Genomic DNA, 22,788 nt, shown 5'->3' on the forward strand with positions numbered 1-22,788 from the left:
ATGTTAGCAAGGGCTTTAGGCAGGTTTTTGGTAGATTAGAACATAAATTATACTTGATTTGGAGTTGTTGAGATTTATCTTTTAGAAAAAATAGAGATACTTAAATAGATTTGCGGAGGCAATTACTTGCTTGGACAAGTAGATTTGGGTCCTTTGCAGTGTCTGACCTCTTTAAGAGGGTCAGGTATAAATTGGAGACATCCTATATGGATTGAGTTTCTTATCCTTACTGAATCTGGCTTTATTTATTGGGTTAGGGTATGAATAATAATTTTCGTAAATCAATCTATTATGTGTAAATTTATAAATCGATTTAATTGATTCGATTTATATATATTAAATCAGAATAGGTATATAACCAAATTAAATCAGAACAACAGTGTAATTTGGTTATTAATTATTTTGTTAAAATAATTATCCAAGATATTAACTTAATTCAAATGGACTGAAATACAAGTTAAATGGATTGGTATTTTTTATTAATTATGTTTTTTAAAGAAAAAAATAGTTGCAATAATAGAACCTAGAACTGTCATCAAATCAGTTTCATCATATACTAACTGTCATCGTATTATTCCTCATTTGCATACCATTAAAAAAATATTAATTCTTATTATCCTCCTCATTATTCATGAGTTGCCTTGAAGCTACTAGATAATTTGAGTTAAACCCCAAAGTAGTTCCTGAGATTCACGAAATACATTGATTTGGTCCTTGACTTCCCAATTGCACTATTTTATATCCTCGAGATTGGAAAAAATGCACCAAGTTGGTCCCTTCCTGTTTTTTCGTCCAAGCTGCTTCCGACGGCAATGATCTGGCAATTGATTGCCAGCTAGAAATAGAAACGTCGTCGTATTAGGATTTGGCGCTAAAATAAGAAAACGACACTGTTTCAAGTAGGAAGGAGTTACCAAAAGTTAAAACCCCCATATTTAAAGAGATCACTTCGTCACTTCATCTTCTTCATCTCATTCGAACTGAAAGCTCTATATCCTGGCATTCGCTAGTCCTGGTGAGGGCTTTGTGGTGAAGCAAATTCGAAACTGTCGGAACCTGTTCATCGTTGGCTCAAAATCGGTGAAAGGAATAGCAAAACTAGCAAAACTCCTCGCGAAGCCCCTGACACAGAGGTAGGCATGCAGTGAATAACCTATTTTTAATTTATTTTTTATAGTGTTGAGGTATCCATTGTGTTGAATTTGACTTGGGAATCTCGTGTTAGTTGATGAAAAACCATTGAATGCTATTATTAGCTAGGCATTTTTGCACCAGGTGGTATGGGTTTGGGTTTTCAGAATGCTCTATTTTCACACACAGGAATAAGGGTGTTTCTATAATGGCAATGTCAAAAAGTAAATGTTTTTAAATAATATTGGATTATGTTCTACTACAGTTTGCTGATTATATTATTAATAGCATACATTAGATAAATTGTTATACTTTTTTTTCAGTGTAGATGGAAAAATTGTTGGATATCATGTTCCACTATGGTGGACGTTTAAGAAGAATGTTGATGTTATATTGGCTTACTCACCTAACAATAGAAGTTGCTTAGAAGATTTAGATGAGGATACACCTGATTTTTCTTCGTGAGAAACTATTTCAAGGAGTTGGGGTAGACAAGGTAGTTGAATGTTGGTGGCTGGTTCTTGGCAGGAGCTTGGAGGTAGGACTGAGAGCTTTGACAAGTGATGATGAATTACGGAAGTAGTTGATGATGGAGTAGTTGATGTTTATTTTGAACATAGAGTTTCCATACCTAAACTGTTGGAGGGGAAATGAGCTATGATGTTACTTGATTATGAAGCACAAGAGGTTTGTGATGGTGACTTACAGACTAACAAGAACACACCTGAGGATAGCTCAAATCAAACCCCAGATGACAAATCAACTACAAACTCAATTTCAAATAATCAACTACAAACTCAATTCTTTCTACTCCAACTCCCATCGCAAACAAACCTGCTACTGACCCCCCACCACAAATTTTACCAATGATGGCCCTAACTCCATGGGTGATCCTGAGAATCCCAAACCCAATTAGAAGCCCAACCCAAACCCAATAGGAAGCCCAACCCAACTCCCATTGTGAAGTATAATCAGAAGCTAACTCCAAAGCCCAACCATATTTCAAAGCCCAACAAGACTCAACCAAAGCCCAAGTCCAAGTTCACTTCCAACCCAAATCCAAATTTAACCCACCTAAAAGAATTACAAGATCTCAGACAAAGGGATGGAGTACTAACAAAGGCAAGTAATCTCTTCATATGGATTTAACTACAAATAAATCAACAAGTGATGATGGAAGCTCAGAGGATACATCTTATGTCCCAGTGCAGGAGGCCACTCTAGCAATGATGATGAATTGGTTGCAAGAAATTTGAAACTAATTCGAAAAGAAGTCAAGAAGGTTCAAAAGACATCAAGCATGGCTAAAGGGAAGGAAAAGATAGGAAAATATACTATTATGGAAGCTGGTGATGCAATTATTGAGGATTTATCAGATGTAGAGGTGGACCTAAGTTTTCCAGGAACTCCAGGGGAAGGAATTTTGTATGAAGCTCTCGACCCAGGTGTAGAATCTGATGGAGCCAACACGTGGCACTCAGAGGAGATGAAGATTTCTCCTAATTCTAAAGATGAGTTGGAATCTGATGGGGATTCAGATGAATTTCCCATCTTCTAAGAGGGCCAGAGATTTGGTGAGCTGAAACTGCAAGTGGGCATGAAGTTCAATACCAAATAAGAGTTTAGAGATGCTGTGCGAGAGTTTACCATACAAGAGGGTAGGGAGATTAAGTATGTAAAGAATGATAATCTCAGGTGTAGGGCAGTGTGCCAAGTGGAAGAGTGCTCATGGGTTTGTTTATACATCAAGGGATCATGAAGACTGTTGTTGGCAAATCAAGACATTTTATGATCATACATGTCCAAGAAAAATTCTAACAGGGCTGCAAACAGAGCATGACTGGCTAGTAAGTTAGTTAAAAAGGTTAGAAAGTATCCTAATTCAAGCAATGCAAGTTGCAGTGTACTTTAGGTCAAAGTGTGATCTAATACTGCATAGAAATTCAATAGCTAGCCTTGGCCGATGCAAGGAATGTTGTTTATGGGGGTGAAGGCACAATATGCCTTGTTAAGGGATTATAATGAAACGCTTCTGAAAACCAATCCCGGATACACTCTAAAGATTGGGTGACTCCACTGCCTGATGAAAAGTAATTTTTCAGAAGATGTACGTTTGCTTGAGTGGTTGCAAGACGAGTTCAAAGCAGGGTGACGACCATTAATTGGACTCGATGGTGCATTTCTGAAGACACAGATTGGAGGCCAGAATTATCAGCGGTGGCCCAAGATGTAAATCATCACATATATGTGATTGCTTGGGCTATAGTTAACGTTGAAAACAAGGAGAACTGGAAGTGGTTTCTTGAGCCACTCCACGATGATTTAGGAGACTATAAGGTTAACGGATGGTGTTTCATTTCTGATATATAGAAGGTACTAGTTGTATACTATATAACTTGTTGTGTTATTTAAGTAGTTAGCCATGTATTAAAGATTTTATTTTGTTAGAATTAAGGGAATCTGGATTATGCAGGCACCTTTTATGAATTATATGCTATTATATGAAATTGGTTCATCCTATTATATAAAATTGGTTAATTTCTGGATTATATGTGATGATATAAATATTTCAAAGTGGTTGATCCTATTTAAGTAGTTTGGTTTCTGCTATATGTGTTTGTCATCTGTATGGATTGATTTCCACTGTAGAAGAGGTCATGCCACAGGTCCATCATCGTTTCTGTGTATGGCTCCTATGGCGAAATTTCAACAAAAAGTGGAAGGATCTTGAGCTGAGGAGACTCCTTTGGGATGCTGCTAGGTCAACCACATTCCAAGACTTTATGGATAATATGGACAAGATAAAAAGGGTGAGTGGGGACGCATGGACATGCCTTAACAAGTGGCTGAGGCATTCATGGACAAAGTCTCAATTTAGCCACAGGCAAAAGCTGGATAATATTTGCAACAATGCATGTGAGGTATTCAATGCATGGATCAAAGAGGCTAAGAGCAAGCCAATCATCACATTACTTGAAGAGGTAAGGATGTTTGTTATGAGATTGATTGCAAAGAATAAGGTAAAGTTGAACAAACATGTCGGAAAACTTCCACCTATTATTCAGAGCCGGTTAGAAAAGGTTCGTAAAGAATTAAAGAATTGGGTCCCTATATGGACTAGAGATGAAGACTATGAAAAATTTGAGGTCCATGGACACCCAACAAACATGGTTGTTAATCTAGGCAAAAGACTTTGCACCTGCCAGTTCTAGATATTAATAGGTGATATTATTAACCTTTACATCAACTTTATTTTTATTTTCATTATAAATGGCTTTACTTCATTTATTATGTTGGTTGGTGTGGAGTTGAACTAGATTTGTTTATTTATCATAGGCATTCCCTGTGTTCATGCCTGTGCTACTCTTGCACGGGTGAAGAAGAGACCCGAGGATTTCTGTCGTCCCTTGGTCACCATGGAGTCATACAAGAAGATATATGAAACTGTAGGTCGATCTCGGATGAGATCTTCTGTGTTGGTCGGAGCCGACGTGTCCGGCAGGTGTACGGCGGCCGGAGCTGGTGTGTCCGACTTGTTGGACTTGGTGGTGGTGCTGATCCTTCGTCCCCGGAGGGTGGGGGGTACCTGCAAGGGACTCCGATGCTTAAGTTAGCAAGGGTATTAAGCAGGTATTGAGTAGAATCAGTAGAGTTATACCTGGGTGCTCCAGTGTATTTATAATGGTGAGATGTGGCCTTCTGTGGATAAGATAAGTTAGTTATCTTATCTTATTTTAAGTGAGGTCATCTTATCTTTAAGGAAACCGCCCTTCTCTCTGTAGGCTTAGGCCGCTTTAGGATTTTGGGGCGTGTTCCTCTATTTTGGGCCCTTCTTTGGGCTTTCCTGGGGACTTGACCGAGCTCTTTGTGAAGAGGTCGGGTTGTCCTGACCTGAAGAGGTCGGTCGCTTTGTCTGTCGAACATCCCGGGTCGGACACCTCGACCCAAGGTATGAACAGTGCCCTACTTGAGCTCGGTCTTCTTTTTGGGGTCGAGTCCTTGACTTCGGTCCTTTTTGGTGAAGCCGAACTCAAGCATTTTGTAGCTTCCTTCGTAGCAGCTTTTGAATGTAGAACGTTTCCTCTAAAAAGCGCGCGCTTTTATATCGGCGCTTTGGGAACGTGCGAGGGTTTAATGCTTTCCTTAATTTTAGCATTAATTGCCCCGTTTTCCTTTGGCTCTTTATTTCGATTTTGAAAGCCCAGAAACGGTTTCTCTCCTTTTGCCCTTTTCATAACTTCTTTTCTCCGCTCTCTCCGCTCTTCTATTTTTGCGGCGTCGTTGGCATTTCTGGAGCTTCTGTTTTTGCCTGGAGTTTCGCGTTTCTCCCTGCGACATTGCTCTTTTGTTCGCGTTCTTTTCTTTGCTTGTGAGGAGGCAACCCCAGATTCCGTCTTCCATTTTCAGTTTTCTTTGAAGCTTGCTGCTTTTTCCAGGTTGGTACTAGCTTTCCTGCTTCTTTCGTAGCTTTGTTTTTAGTGTTTTGGTGAAGTTTTGATTTTGCATGTTTGGAAGTTTGAATCTTTTTCGAGGTCCTGTATTTGCTTGTCACTGTACACGCTTTTCCTATCTTTCTTTTATGCATTCTTTTGGCTTTTTCGTCGAGGCTTTTCTAGGGTTTTGTTGCTTCTGACAGAGAATCTGCATCTTGTTCCTTGCTTTTGGAGGTTTTGCTTTTTGCCTGATCTTTGAAAAAAGGTTGCATCTTTAATGGTCTCTGCTTGGCATGTTTGATGTTTGGGAATGTTTTTGCTTGGCCGGCTTGTAATGATTTGCTGTGTTTTTCTTTGGTGAAAAGCGTTTGTTGTTTTGAATCCTTTTTGAGAAATGCTGGGATGTAAGCTGTAGAGTATTTCTGGGAACCTTGCTTTGCTATTGCCTCCAAAGGATGCCCCAGGACTTTTGGTTTGAGTCTTGGGGTTTTCCTTTTCGCTGTTTCATCTACTGATCGAGTTGTTTTCTCCCTTTGTCCGAGATGTTTGTAGTAACCCTTATCTTCTTTTCTTACTTTGTAGGATTAGTTGGCCTCATGTCTTCTCACAATAACATTGTAGAGATGTCTTCCAGAGTTCCCGAGGGGATGTCTGATTGGCTGGACTCCCTTGTTTTGTTGTGTGTTTCTGTTGTGGATGCTGAATTTTGCACAGAGCTGAGAAGCGCCATAGGATTTGTGGTAACAATGCCCGTGAGGAGGATTACGAGCTTGTTGCCCCTGATTCTGACGAGAGAGTGTGCTTTCCGACTTCTTTTGAGGGAGAACGCCCCTTCTTTTATGCTTATGAATACTTTTTCAGCCAGTTGAACGTTTCTTTTCCTTTTACTGCTTTTGAGACTGATCTGTTGTGGTCGTGTAATATTGCTCCATCCCAGCTTCACCCCAATTCCTGGGGTTTTATTAAAATTTTCCAACTTCTCTGTCGTGAACTAGATGTAACACCTTCCCAGACTCTTTTTCTTTACTTGTTTGTTTCTACCAAGCCTGGCGGTACTTCAAAAAAGAAAGCTTCTTTGGTTTCTTTCCGGTCCGCCCAGGGCCATAAAGTGTTTGCAATGTATGATGAGTCCTTTAAGGACTTCAAGAACTACTTTTTTAAAGTTCGAGCTGTTGAGGGGCCCACCCCTTTTTTCTTGATGAGAATGACGAGCCTGCTTTTCCTCTAGAGTGGCAAAAGAATGTAAGAGTGCCACGTTTCACATGGGAAATGCTTAGTGAGGTTGAGCGGCTTTTGTAGTTGTTCTTGAAGATTTGTGGGGGAAGCCTCCCCATCTGGATACGAAGAGATTTCTGAACGATTCGCCTTTGGTTCGTCCTGCTTTGGGTATTTGTTTGTCTATTGACCCGACTTGTTTCTATATTTATTTCCTTTTGTTCCTCTTTTGTAACTCTTTGTCGTGGTTGTTTTTGTGTTTGCAGAGATGTCTAAGAACAATGACACCATGAAGGCCTTCAAAAAGGCGAAGAAGACAACTGCTGCTTTAAACATTTCGGCCAAAGTGGTCGGCGAGGGATCTTCCCAAGCTCTAGTTAAACCTCCTATTCCGGGTTCTCCCGGGCCGAGGAAAGTAATTCCTATTCCTCGGGTCCGTCTGGTCGATCCTCCACAATCTTCTACAGCAGCTCCTGGTGCCCCTCCTAGCAAAAAGCAAAAAACATCCGAGCCTTTTAACTTGGATGCCCCGGACTTTAATGCCATTGAGTTTGTTGACCAGCAAATTGCCCCATATGGTGGGCTTTCCATGGACGACGTGTCTCTTCTAAAGCATTTGTATTTTATCACCCAAAATAGTGTGAAGATGGCCCATATGGGTGCGGCTATTTTTCGAACAATTCAGGGGATTCCGGTTCATGCTACCAAATCTTTTATGGAGGAGGCAAAATCAGAATTTGATCAAACCAAGGGGCTGAAGGAGGAGTTGGAGGTGAAGTTGGCCAAGGTGGAGAAGGAACTGGAGGGTGAGAAGGCCAGCTCTATTGCCCTTGCTGCTTCTTTGAAGCTGGCCGAAGACATGGCATTGAAACATAAGGATAGCTATGTCTCGGCTTATAGGAAATTGATGCGTCTTCGGGAAGTTTTGGAAACAGCTCGGGTTAATTATGGTGAGCTTCAGGGTCACCTTGTGGGTAGCGTAACTGCTGCCTCCGAGAATCTGATGGAGCAGTTCCGGGTTGTAGCTCCTGATGCCAACTTGACTCTCATCAGTTTGGACAATGTTGTGAGAGATGGTAAGATTGTCCCTGATGACCAGGATGATGATGAGACTGATCCTCCTCCAGTGCCTTCTCTTAAGGTGTCGACCTCCTCGGTTCCTCCTGTTCCATCTGATCCGGACTGTCAGGTCCTGAACCGGGATGATGGAACTGTAGATGCTGTGCCCCTGCAGACTCGCCCTCCTTCTCCCCATACTGATGCTGCTGGGAAGGCCCCTGATTTTAGTTGATCTTTTTTCTTGGATATTTGTGTATATGGCCCGTTTTGTGGGTTTTTTGAACTGTTTATTATTTTGTTTGATTACTGACACTTTTCAGTTGCCTTCTTGGCAACTTTTACAAAAACAATAGTAGCTTTCTGAGGTTGGCTTTTGGTGACCCCTTGAAGCTTTATCGTATTATGCATGATATCTATTGGAATTTTACTGTCTGGCCCCTTTTAGGTTGCTTTCGTGCTTGTCGCTTGTAGTTTGGATCCTTTTGAGGCCGTGTATGTGGGGGGGTCCAGCTTGTTTCTCGGTTTCCTTGCTCTTGTTTGTATTTTTAGTGCTTCGTAACCGATTTCTTTATGTTGGTCCCCTTCTAAGCTATTTTTGTAATCCCCGATTTTGGACCTTTGTCCGGTCTCTTCTTACGGGATTACTTTTATAACTTATCTTGTAGGAGACCGACTTCGTTAGATCGATCTCTTCTAAGTTGTTTTTTGTAATCCTCTTTCTTGGACCTTTGTTAGGTCTCTTTCAGGGATTACTTTTACAACTTGTTTTGTAGGAGACCGACTTCGTTAGATCGATCTCTTCTAAGTTGTTTTTTGTAATCCTCTTTCTTGGACCTTTGTTAGGTCTCTTTCAGGGATTACTTTTACAACTTGTTTTGTAGGAGACCGACTTTGTTAGATCGATCTCTTCTAAGTTGTTTTTGTAATCCTCTTTCTTGGACCTTTGTTAGGTCTCTTTCAGGGATTACTTTTTACAACTTGTTTTGTAGGAGACCGACTTCGTTAGATCGATCTCTTCTAAGTTGTTTTTGTAATCCTCTTTCTTGGACCTTTGTTAGGTCTCTTTCAGGGATTACTTTTACAACTTGTTTTGTAGGAGACCGACTTCGTTAGGTCGATCTCTTCTAAGTTATAGCAATTCCTCTTTAATAGGGTTGGCCAGACCTCTTTCCAGGGATTTGCTGATAACTTGGGATGACTTGGTCAGATTTTTTGGTATCGACCAGTCTTTTTTAAGTTATTATATAGCAATCCATAGGACCTCGTCAGGCTCCTTTTTTGGGATCACTTTCGATAACTTCTTGCATTATACTGTGTTCATTTTTGCCAATTTGTAGATGGTAACTTTATCCCGGGATGATCGGTCTTTAGATGAATCGCGTTTTCACCTTTGTCGATCGATCATTCCTATCGAGATCGTACAGTAAATTTTTTCTTCACTTTCTGTCGATCTGTTGCTTTATAATCGGACGATGAAAGCTTCAGATTAATGCGTCTTGGAAATTTGTAGAATATCTGAAATGTATTTTATTTAAAGGAAAAAAATATATATATATATATATATATATATATATATATATATATATATATATATATATATATACGTAGGCAGGAGTTTCTGTATCCTTAAGTCTCAATCTTGACGCCTCAATTAAAAACCTTTTTCAGGAAAAAGAGTGCGTCTTGAGATCTTTATACCTTTTCTAGCTATAGTACCTTCTTAGGTTACAGGCATGCCATGATCTGGGGAATTCTCGTCCCTCGAGTTCGGACAGTCTGTAGTAGCCCTTTCCGAGTACTTCTATGACTCGGTAGGGTCCTTTCCAGTTAGCTGCCAACTTTCCTTCTCCGAGTCGAGTTATTCCGATATCATTTCGGATTAGGACGAAATCGTCTTTCGTGAAGTCTCTTGGCACCACCTTTTGATTATACCTGGAGGCCATTCGCCGTTTTAGTGCTTCTTCTCTGATCCGAGCTCTTTCTTGGATTTCTGGAAGCAGGTCGAGCTCTTCTCTTTGGAGTTGAGAATTGGCTTGTTCATTGTAGTGGACTACTCGGGGAGATCCTTCCTCGACTTCTATTGGAATCATTGCCTCCACTCCGTATGCTAATCGGAATAGTGATCGTTTGTAGTAGAATGGGGGGGTTGTTCGATACGCCCATAGGACTTGTGGGAGTTCCTCGGCCCAAGCTCCCTTTGCTTCTTGTAGCCTCCGCTTTAGTCTGGCCAATATAACTTTGTTGGCCGCTTCGGCTTATCCATTGGCTTGGGAATGTTCGACGGAGGTGAATTGGTGTTTTATGTTTAAGTCGGCCACCAGTTTTCTGAAGCCTACCTCTGTAAATTGGGTACCGTTGTCCGTGGTGATGAAGTATGGTACCCCGAACCTCGTAATAATGTTCCTATATAGGAATTTTCGACTTCTTTGAGCGGTGGCGTTGGCCAGGGGTTCTGCCTCGATCCATTTTGTGAAATAGTCTACTCCTACTACGAGGAATTTTACTTGTCCCGATCCCTGTGGGAAGGGTCCGAGAAGGTCGAGTCCCCATTTCGCAAATGGCCAGGGTGAGGTCACGCTGATGAGCTTTTCTGGTGGGGCGATATGAAAGTTGGCATGCTTCTGGCATGGTGGGCATGTCCTAACAAACTCTATAGCCTCCTTTTGTAGAGTTGGTGGTGCACGAAATTGCAATAACACTTTTGCAATCCCGCACAACTAACCAGCAAGTGCACTGGGTCGTCCAAGTAATACCTTGCGTGAGCAAGGGTCGATCCCACGGAGATTGTCGGCTTGAAGCAAGCTATGGTTATTTTGTAAATCTTAGTCAGGATATCAGAAATTATCAGGATTGATTGTAAAAAGCAAAAGAACATGTAATGGTTACTTGTACTGCAGTAATGGAGAATGGGTTGAGGTTTGGAGATGCTCCATCTTCTGAATCTCTGCTTTCCTACTGTCTTCTTCATCAAACACGCATGTCTCCTTCCATGGCAAGATCGTGTAGGGTCTCACTGTTGTCAGCAGCTACCTCCCATCCGCGCAGTGAAAGCTAATGCAAAGCACTCTGTCACAGTGCCGCCAATCACCGGTTTGGTTCCCTCCCCTACCGGAATAGAATCACTCTTTTGCGTCTGTCACTAACGCCCAGTAGGTTACAGGTTTGAAGCACATCACAGTCATTCAATCATTGAATCCTACTCAGAATACCACAGACAAGGTTTAGACCTTCCGGATTCTCTTGAATGCTGCCATCAGGTCCTGCCTATACCACGAAGATTCCGATTAAAGAACCCAAGAGATAACTACTCAATCTAAGATAGAACAGAGGTGGTTGTCAGGCATATGTTCATAGTTGAGAATGATGATGATTGTCACGGATCATCACATTCATCCGGATTAAGAACAAGTGTATCTTAGAACGGAAGCAAGCATGATTGAATAAGAAACAGTAGTAATTGCATTAATCCATCAAGACACAGCAGAGCTCCTCACCCCCAACCATGGGGTTTAGAGGCTCATACTGTGGAAGAAACGTGTACAAAATGTTATGAGGTCATAAGGTTCTGATTACAATGTCAAAAGGTCCTATAAGTAGTAAACTAGTATCCTAAGGTTTACAGAAATGAGTAAATGACAGAAAAATCCACTTCCGGGCCCACTTGGTGTGTGCTTGGGCTGAGCATTGAAGCTTTTATGTGTAGAGACGTTTTCTGGAGTTAAACGCCAGTTCTCATGCCAGTTTGGGCGTTTAACTCCAACTTTTAATCCAGTTCCGGCGTTTAACGCTGGAATTTCTGAGGCCGGATTGCTACGCGGGTTTGGGCCATCAAATCTTGGACAAAGTATGGACTATTTATATTGCTGGAAAGCCCAGGATGTCTACTTTCCAACGCCGTTGAGAGCGCGCAAATTGGGCTTCTGTAGCTCCAGAAAATCCACTTCGAGTGCAGGGAGGTCAGAATCCAACAGCATCTGCAGTCCTTTTCAGTCTCTGGATCAGATTTTTGCTCAGGACCCTCAATTTCAGTCAGAAAATACCTGAAATCACAGAAAAACACACAAACTCATAGTAAAGTCCAGAAAAGTGAATTTTAATTAAAAACTAATAAAAATATACTAAAAACTAACTAAAAGATACTAAAAACATACTAAAAACAATGCCAAAAAGCATACAAATTATCCGCTCATCACAACACCAAACTTAAATTGTTGCTTGTCCCCAAGCAACTGAAAATCAAAATAGGATAAAAAGAGAGAATATACTATAGACTCCAAAATATCAAAGAAACATAGCTCCAATTAGATGAGCGGGACTAGTAGCTTTTTGCCTCCGAACAGTTTTGGCATCTCACTCTATCCTTTGAAGTTCAGAATGATTGGCATCTATAAGAACTCAGAACTCAGATAGTGTTATTGATTCTCTTAGTGAAGTACATTGATTCTTGAACATAGCCAGTGTATGAGTCTTGGCTGTGGCCCAAAGCACTCTGTCTTCCAGTATTACCACCGGATACATACATGCCACAGACACATAATTGGGTGAACCTTTTTAGATTGTGACTCAGCTTTGCTAAAGTCCCCAATTAGAGGTGTCCAGGGTTCTTAAGCACACTCTTGTTGCTTTGGATCACAACTCTATTTCCTTCTCTTTTTTTTTCTTTTCTTTTCTTTTTCTTTTTCTTTTTCTTTCCCTTTTTTTTCGAAATTTTTTTTTTTTTTTTTTTTTTCACTGCTTTTCTTGCTTCAAGAATCAATTTGATGATTTTTCAGATCCTCAATAACAGTTCTCTTTCTCCTCATTCTTTCAAGAGCCAACAATTTTAACATTCTTAAAACAACAAATTCAAAAGACATATGCACTGTTCAAGCATTCATTCAGAAAACAAAAAGTATTGCCACCACATCAAACTAATTCAACTAGTTTCAGAGATAAATTTCGGAATCCTGTACTTCTTGTTCTTTTGTGATTAAAGCATTTTTCTTTTAAGAGAGGTGATGGATTCATAGGACATTCATAGCTTTAAGGCATAAACTTTATTAATTTTATTAATTAAGAACAAGACTCAAATATAGATGTAAGATGAGACTAAAAATAAAGGAAAAAGGATAATAATAAAAACGAAAAAAACAGAGGCTCCTAATGATAGAGGTTTTCACAGAGTTAGGACTCAACAACCTTGATTTTGAGAAGTGGATGCTCCCCCAGCTTGAGAGGAGAGCTTTTGGCGTTTCAGTTCCTTGATATCACGCCCCTGCTTCTCTTGTTCCTTCAGCAATTTGCAGATCATGCAGTTCTGATTCTGCTGTTCTTCCTTCAGTTGCTCCATAGTCTCTTGCAGCTTGTTGATGGATGCTTCTAGGCTGGCCCAGTAGCCAATTTCAGGGAATTCAGGGAGGAACTCACGCGCCCTCCTTTTGATGGAGATGTCTTGCACTTGTCCTTCCATTGACTTCTTGGTGATTGGGTGTTCAATGGGTATGAACTCATCTACTCCCATCTTTACCCCAGCCTCTTTACAGAGCAAGGAGATCAAGCTAGGGTAAGCCAGCTTGGCTTCAGTGGAATTCTTGTTTGCAATTGTGTAGATCTCACAAGCAATCACATGATGCACCTCCACTGCTTTTCCAAGCATAATACAGTGAATCATCACTGCTCTCTTGATGGTGACCTCAGAACGGTTGCTAGTGGGCAATATGGAACGCCCGATAAAGTCTAGCCAACCTCTTGCAATTGGTTTGAGGTCTCCCCTCTTGAGTTGGTTTGGGACACCCTTAGAATTGGTTATCCACTTAGTTCCAGGGAGGCATATGTCCTCTAGAACTTGATCCAACCCCTTATCTACTCTCACCATCCTCCTATTGAAGGAATCAGGATCATCTTGTAGTTGAGGTAAATTGAAGATTTCTCTTATTTTGTCCAGATGGAAGTACATAACTTTCCCTCTGACCATAGTTCTGTGGGTAGGAAAAGTGGTTCCAGTCATTCTTTGCTTATCTGTGAGCCACAGATTTGAGTAGAACTCCTGAACCATGTTCCTTCCAACCTTTGTCTCAGGATTGGTCAGAACTTCCCAACCTCTGTTTCGAATTTGCTCTTGGATCTCCGGATATTCATCTTCTTTCAGATCAAATTTAACTTCCGGGATCACTGACCTCAGTCCCATTATTTGTGATAATGGTCCTCATGTTCTTTGGTTAAGAACTTCTCTTCATTCCAAAGATTCTTTGGATTGGTCTCTTTCCTTCCTCTTGAGTTGGTTTGTTTTCCCTTGGGAGCCATGATATTGATGAATCTTGGCTTAGTGATCACGGAAAAGCACACCAAACTTAGAGGTTTGCTTGTCCTCAAGCAAAAAGAAAAGAAATAAGAGAAGAGAGAGAGAGAGGGAGAGAAAATTCGAATGGTGTGAGGAAGGAGGGTGAGGAACGTTCATTTATAGAGTGGGGGGGAGGAGAATTTCGAAAACAAAAGAGAGATTTGAAAGGAAATTTGAAAAGATATGAAAGATTTTTGAGAAAAGGGTGAGTTTTTGAAGAAGAATTGGGATTATTTTGAAATAGATTTGAAAAGATTGTTTTGATTTTTGAAGATTTGAAAGTGAATAATGAATGATTGAAGTGTGATTTTGTAGAAAAGTATGGGTGAGAAAAGGAAAGTTTGAAAAAATCTGAGTTGAAAACAAAAATGTGGTCCCCCCACCTTTCTGGCGTTAAACGCCCAGAATGGTACCCATTCTGGCGTTTAACGCCCACTTGGCACCCCTTTTGGGCGTTTAACGCCCAGCCAGGTACCCTGGCTGGCGTTAAACGCCAGAAAACCTTCCTCACTGGGCGTTTTTCTGAACGCCCAGAATGGTGCCCATTCTGGCGTTTAACGCCCAGAATGGTACCATTACTGGCGTTAAACGCCCAGAATGGTGCCCATTCTGGCGTTTAACGCCCAAAATGCCCCTTACTGGCGTTTTTTCGCCAGTAAGCTCATTTTCTCTGCTTTTTGAGCTGAATTCTTCTGTAACTCTGTGAATTCCTTCATTTTTGATACTTGCCTCTGTAAGAACTAATCATACAACTTCCTCATGACTGGGTTGCCTCCCAGCAAGCGCTTCTTTACTGTCTTTAGCTGGACTTTCACTGAGAATCACTCAAGTCTCAATTTTGAGCATTCCTGCTCAAAATTTCCTTCAAGATAGTGTTTGATCCTCTGTCCATTAACAATGAACTTACTGTCAGAATCAATATCCTGAAGCTCAACATACCCATATGGTGACACTTTTGTAATCACATATGGACCCCTCCACCGGGATTTGAGTTTTCCTGGAAACAGTCTGAGCCTAGAGTTGAAGAGCAGAACTTTTTGTCCTGGTTCAAAGACTCTGGTTGACAATCTCTTGTCATGCCACTTCTTTGCCTTTTCCTTATAGATCTTAGCATTTTCAAAGGCATTGAGTCTGAACTCCTCTAGCTCATTTAGCTGGAGCAGTCTTTTCTCACCAGCTAACTGTGCATCCATGTTTAGGAATCTGGTTGCCCAGTAGGCTTTATGTTCCAGTTCCACAGGCAAATGGCAGGCCTTTCCATACACCAATTGGTATGGAGAGGTGCCTATAGGAGTCTTGAATGCTGTTCTGTATGCCCACAGAGCATCATCCAGCTCTTTGCCCAATCCTTTCTTCGGGACATCACAGTCCGTTCCAGGATTCTTTTTAGCTCTCTGTTAGAGACTTCAGCTTGCCCATTTGTCTGTGGATGATACGGAGTTGCCACTTTATGGCTGATTCCATATCTAACCATAGCAGAGTATAGCTGTTTATTGCAGAAATGAGTACCCCCATCACTGATTAGTACTCTAGGGACGCCAAACCTGCTGAAAATGTTTTTCTGGAGGAATTTCAGCACGGTTTTGGTATCATTAGTGGGTGTAGCAATTGCTTCTACCCACTTAGATACATAGTCCACTGCCACCAGAATGTAAGTGTTTGAGTATGATGGTGGGAATGGCCCCATGAAGTCAATTCCCCATACATCAAACAGCTCTATCTCTAATATCCCTTGTTGAGGCATGGCATATCCGTGAGGCAGGTTACCAGCTCTTTGGCAACTGTCACAGTTACGCACAAACTCTCGGGAATCTTTATAGAGAGTAGGCCAGTAGAAGCCGCACTGGAGAACTTTAGTGGCTGTTCGCTCACTTCCAAAGTGTCCCCCATACTGTGATCCATGGCAGTGCCATAGGATCCTTTGTGCTTCTTCTCTGGGTATACACCTGCGGATCACTCCGTCAGCACATCTCTTAAAGAGATATGGTTCATCCCAAAGGTAGTACTTGGCATCTGAAATTAGTTTCTTTCTTTGCACATGACTGTACTCCTTGGGTATGAACCTCACAGCTTTATAATTTGCAATGTCTGCAAACCATGGAGCTTCCTGGATGGCAAAGAGTTGCTCATCTGGGAAAGTCTCAGAGATCTCAATAGAAGGGAGGGACGCCCCAGCTACTGGCTCTATTCTGGACAGATGATCAGCTACTTGGTTCTCTGTCCCTTTTCTGTCTCTTATTTCTATATCAAACTCTTGCAGAAGTAACACCCATCTGATAAGCCTGGGTTTTGAATCCTGCTTTGTGAGTAAGTATTTAAGAGCAGCATGGTCAGTGTACACAATCACCTTTGATCCCACTAAGTAGGATCTAAACTTGTCAATGGCATAGACCACTGCAAGTAATTCTTTTTCTGTGGTTGTGTAATTCTTCTGTGCATCATTTAGAACACGGCTGGCATAATAAATGACATGCAGAAGTTTGTTATGCCTCTGTCCCAACACTGCACCAATGGCATGATCACTGGCATCACACATTAATTCAAATGGTAATGCCCAATCTGGTGCAGAGATGACTGGTGCTGTGACCAGCTTAGCTTTCAGGGTCTCAAATGCCTGCAAACACTGTGTGTCAAACACAAATGGTGTGTCAGCAGCTAGCAGGTTACTCAGAGGTTTAGCAATTTTCGAAAAATCCTTGATAAACCTTCTGTAGAATCCTGCATGCCCCAGAAAGCTTCTGATTGCCTTAACATTGGCAGGTGGTGGTAATTTTTCAATTACTTCCACCTTTGCCTTATCCACCTCTATTCCCCTGCTTGAAATTTTGTGCCCAAGGACAATTCCTTCAGTCACCATAAAGTGACATTTCTCCCAGTTTAAAACCAGGTTGGTCTCTTGGCATCTTTTCAGGACAAGTGATAGGTGGTTAAGGCAGGAGCTAAATGAGTCTCCATATACTGAAAAGTCATCCATGAAGACTTCCAGAAATTTCTCTACCATATCTGAGAAGATAGAGAGCATGCACCTCTGAAAGGTTGCAGGTGCGTTGCACAGACCAAAAGGCATTCTCCTATAGGCAAACACGCCTGAAGGGCAGGTGAATGCTGTCTTCTCTTGGTCCTGAGGGTCTACTGCAATTTGGTTGTAGCCTGAATAGCCATCCAAAAAGCAGTAATAATCATGGCCAGCTAGTCTTTCTAGCATTTGGTCTATGAATGGTAAAGGAAAATGATCCTTTCTGGTGGCTGTATTGAGCCTTCTGTAGTCAATACACATGCGCCACCCTGTGACTGTCCTTGTAGGAACCAGTTCATTTTTTTCATTATGAACCACTGTCATGCCTCCCTTTTTGGGAACAACTTGGACAGGCTCACCCAGGGGCTATCAGAAATAGGATAAATAATCCCAGCCTCCAGTAATTTAGTGACCTCTTTCTGCACCACCTCCTTCATGGCAGGATTTAGCCTCCTCTGTGGTTGAACCACTGGTTTGGCATTATCCTCCAACAGGATCTTGTGCATGCATCTGGCTGGGCTAATGCCCTTGAGATCACTTATGGACCACCCAAGAGCTGTCTTGTGTGTCCTTAGCACTTTAATCAGTGCTTCCTCTTCCTGTGAATTTAAAGCAGAGCTTATAATCACTGGAAAAGTATCACCCTCTCCCAGAAATGCATATTTCAGGGATGGTGGTAATGGCTTGAGTTCAGGCTTAGGAGGCTTATCTTCCTCCTGAGGAATTTTCGAAAATTCCTTTGCCTCTTCTGGCTCTTCCTGATCAGTTGGAGCATCTTTGAAGACGTCCTCAAGCTCTGATTCTAGGCTTTCAGCCATATTGATCTCTTCTACCAGAGAGTCAATAATGTCAGCGCCCATGCAGTCCTCTGGTGTGTCTGGATGCTGCATAGCTTTTACAGCATTCAACTTGAACTCATCCTCATTGACTCTCAAGGTTACTTCCCCCTTTTGTACATCAATGAGAGTTCGTCCAGTTGCTAGGAAAGGTCTTCCTAGAATGAGAGTTGCACTTTTGTGCTCCTCCATTTCCAGCACCACAAAGTCAGTTGGAAAGGCAAATGGCCCAACCTTGACAATCATGTCCTCTATTATGCCTGATGGGTGTTTAATGGAGCCATCAGCAAGTTGGAGGCATATCCTGGTCGGTTTGACTTCTCCAATCAACCCAAGCTTTCTGATAGTGGATGCAGGTATTAAGTTAATACTTGCTCCAAGATCACATAAGGCTACCTTGGTGTAAGTGCCTTCCAATGTGCATGGTATCAGAAAGCTTCCAGGATCTTGAAGCTTTTCTGGTAAGCTTTTTAGGATGACTGCACTGCATTCTTCAGTGAGAAATACTTTTTCAGTTTCTCTCCAATCCTTCTTATGACTTAAGATCTCTTTCATGAACTTAGCATAAGAGGGTATTTGCTCAAGTGCCTCTGCAAAAGAAATCTTTATTTCAAGAGTCCTTAAATAGTCTGCAAAGCGGGCAAATTGCTTATCCTGTTCCGCTTTGCGGAGTTTCTGAGGATAAGGCATCTTGGCTTGATATTCTTCAACCTTAGATGCTGCAGGTTTATTCCTTACAGAAGTGGTTGAAGAAGCCTTGTTAGAGGGATTACTGTCAGCACTCTCAGGTGTCTGATTCTCCTGGGGCGTTTGAACGCCAGGGGTGGATGAAGTTTGGGCGTTAAACGCCAACTTCTCCCCCTTTTCTGGCGTTTGAACGCCAGAACTGGGCAGGGAATGGGCGTTTAACGCCAGCTTTCCTCCCTGTTCTGGCGTTTGAACGCCAATATTGGGCAAGGAATGGGCGTTTAACGCCAATTTTCCTCCCCTTTCTGGCATTTGAACGCCAATAATATTCCTCTCTGGGCTCTTACTGTCCTCAGAGGGATTTTGAACAGTGGCTTGGTCATCCTCTGTCAACTGTTCCTTAATTGATTTCTTGCTCTTTTGAGCAGTGGCATTCAGTGTTTTCCCACTCCTCAGTTGAACTGCTTGACATTCTTCTGTTATTTGTTTAGATATTTGCTGTTTTGCTTGATTCAACTGCAGTTCTATGCTCTTGTTAGCAACCTTAGTATCATGGAGCATTCCTTTAAATTCTGCTAACTGTTCAGTCATCAGGAGTAGTTGTTGATTAAGCTCATTCATCTGTTCTTGAGGATCAGGATCAGTGACTACTGCCATGACCTCTTCTTGTGGAACGAATTCCTTGCTAGAATATAAGTATTGGTTTCTAGCAACAATGTCTATAAGCTCTTGAGCTTCTTCAATTGTCTTCCTCATGTGTATAGATCCACCAGCTGAGTGGTCTAAAGACATCTGAGCTTTTTCTGTGAGCCCATAGTAGAAAATGTCTAACTGTACCCACTCTGAAAACATTTCAGAGGGACATTTTCTTAGCATACCTCTATACCTCTCCCAGGCATCATAAAGGGATTCATTATCCTCTTGTTTAAAGCCTTGGATGTCCAGCCTTAGCTGTGTCATCCTTTTTGGAGGGTAAAAATGATTCAGGAATTTTTCTGATAACTGTTTCCATGTCTTTATGCTTGCTGTAGGTTGGTTATTTAACCACCTTTTGCTTGATCTTTTACAGCAAATGGAAACAGTAACAGTCTGTAGACATCCTGATCTACCTCTTTATCATGTATTGTGTCAGCAATTTGTAAGAACTGTGCCAGAAACTCAGTAGGTTCTTCCTCTGGAAGACCGGAATACTGGCAATTTTGCTGCACTATGATAATGAGTTGAGGGTTTAGCTTAAAGCTGCTTGCTTTGATGGGAGGTACACAGATGCTACTCCCATATGCAGCTGTACTGGGGTTGGCATAGGACCCCAGAGTCCTTCTGGACTGATTAATTCCACTTAAGTCCATAATAGACAAAAGGGAAATGAGAATAATTGCAAAGAGATGAATTTTGTTTATTTTATTATTATTATTATTATTTTTTTTTTTGAAATAACCGAAAAATTAAAATAAAATAAAATAAAACAAAAGGAAAATAAAATAAAATTCGAAAATTAAGAATAGAATAAGATCAAAGCAAATTGGGAACTGAATCAATTAGTAAAGAAAAAGATTTTGAAAACAGCAATTAAGAAGATATGATTGAAAAATTTTTTTGAAAAAGATTTGATTCTTAAAAAGAGGAAAGAGAAAAACACAAAAAGACACCAAACTTAAAATTTTAGAAAATCAAACACTAATTTTTTTCGACAATTTTAAAGGAAAAACACAAAGAGGACACCAAACTTAGAACTTTTATGAATCAAAAAGGGCTAAGAACAAGAAAAAAAATTCGAAAATTAAAAGAAGAAAAACAAAAAGCATGCAATTGACACCAAACTTAGAATATGAACTAGACTCAACTAAAATACTCTAAACCAACAAAAAGAAAACAGTCCTAATCTAAGCAACAAAATAAACCGTCAGTTGTCCAAACTCGAACAATCCCCGGCAACGGCGCCAAAAACTTGGTGCACGAAATTGCAATAACACTTTTGCAATCCCGCACAACTAACCAGCAAGTGCACTGGGTCGTCCAAGTAATACCTTGCGTGAGCAAGGGTCGATCCCACGGAGATTGTCGGCTTGAAGCAAGCTATGGTTATTTTGTAAATCTTAGTCAGGATATCAGAAATTATCAGGATTGATTGTAAAAAGCAAAAGAACATGTAATGGTTACTTGTACTGCAGTAATGGAGAATGGGTTGAGGTTTGGAGATGCTCCATCTTCTGAATCTCTGCTTTCCTACTGTCTTCTTCATCAAACACGCATGTCTCCTTCCATGGCAAGATCGTGTAGGGTCTCACTGTTGTCAGCAGCTACCTCCCATCCGCGCAGTGAAAGCTAATGCAAAGCACTCTGTCACAGTGCCGCCAATCACCGGTTTGGTTCCCTCCCCTACCGGAATAGAATCACTCTTTTGCGTCTGTCACTAACGCCCAGTAGGTTACAGGTTTGAAGCACATCACAGTCATTCAATCATTGAATCCTACTCAGAATACCACAGACAAGGTTTAGACCTTCCGGATTCTCTTGAATGCTGCCATCAGGTCCTGCCTATACCACGAAGATTCCGATTAAAGAACCCAAGAGATAACTACTCAATCTAAGATAGAACAGAGGTGGTTGTCAGGCATATGTTCATAGTTGAGAATGATGATGATTGTCACGGATCATCACATTCATCCGGATTAAGAACAAGTGTTATCTTAGAACGGAAGCAAGCATGATTGAATAAGAAACAGTAGTAATTGCATTAATCCATCAAGACACAGCAGAGCTCCTCACCCCCAACCATGGGGTTTAGAGGCTCATACTGTGGAAGAAACGTGTACAAAATGTTATGAGGTCATAAGGTTCTGATTACAATGTCAAAAGGTCCTATAAGTAGTAAACTAGTATCCTAAGGTTTACAGAAATGAGTAAATGACAGAAAAATCCACTTTCGGGCCCACTTGGTGTGTGCTTGGGCTGAGCATTGAAGCTTTTATGTGTAGAGACGTTTTCTGGAGTTAAACGCCAGTTCTCATGCCAGTTTGGGCGTTTAACTCCAACTTTTAATCCAGTTCCGGCGTTTAACGCTGGAATTTCTGAGGCCGGATTGCTACGCGGGTTTGGGCCATCAAATCTTGGACAAAGTATGGACTATTATATATTGCTGGAAAGCCCAGGATGTCTACTTTCCAACGCCGTTGAGAGCGCGCAAATTGGGCTTCTGTAGCTCCAGAAAATCCACTTCGAGTGCAGGGAGGTCAGAATCCAACAGCATCTGCAGTCCTTTTCAGTCTCTGGATCAGATTTTTGCTCAGGACCCTCAATTTCAGTCAGAAAATACCTGAAATCACAGAAAAACACACAAACTCATAGTAAAGTCCAGAAAAGTGAATTTTAATTAAAAACTAATAAAAATATACTAAAAACTAACTAAAAGATACTAAAAACATACTAAAAACAATGCCAAAAAGCATACAAATTATCCGCTCATCAGTTGGCCAATAGAATCCTGCCCTGAGTACCTTTTTGGTGAGGGCTTGGGCTCCGAGATGATTACCACAAATGCCACTGTGCACTTCCTCCAATACTTCCTTTGTATTAGAAGTTGGTACGTATTTTAACAAAGGTATTGAGATCCCTCTTTTGTATAGTGTGTTGTTTATGATAGTGTAGTACTGTGCCTCCCTTTTCAATCTCTTTGCCTCCTTTTTATCTGCAGGGAGTGCTTCTGTTTTGAGGTAGTTGATTATGGGGGTCATCCATCCTTGATCCCGACCTATTATGGCTAGGACTTCTTCTTCCGATATTGGCGGGTTCTGTAGTATCTCCTGGATGAGACTTCTGTTGTTGCCCCCTGGTTTGGTGCTGGCTAATTTTGAAAGTGCATCAGCTCGGGCATTTTGCTCACGGGGAATGTGGTAGATCCTGTATTCTCCGAGTTGTCCGAGCTGTTCTTTGGTTTTATCCAAATATTTTTTCATGGTCGGATCTTTAGCTTGGTAGCTTCCTGTTATTTGCGAGGTAACAACTTGTGAGTCGCTATAGATGTTAAGTTTCCGAGCTCCAACCTCCCTGGCCAGCTTCAAACCGGCTAATAACGCTTCGTATTCCGCCTGA

This window comes from Arachis stenosperma, chromosome 7 (genome assembly GCF_014773155.1).
Source record: "Arachis stenosperma cultivar V10309 chromosome 7, arast.V10309.gnm1.PFL2, whole genome shotgun sequence".
In the NCBI taxonomy this organism is placed as follows: Eukaryota; Viridiplantae; Streptophyta; class Magnoliopsida; order Fabales; family Fabaceae; genus Arachis; species Arachis stenosperma.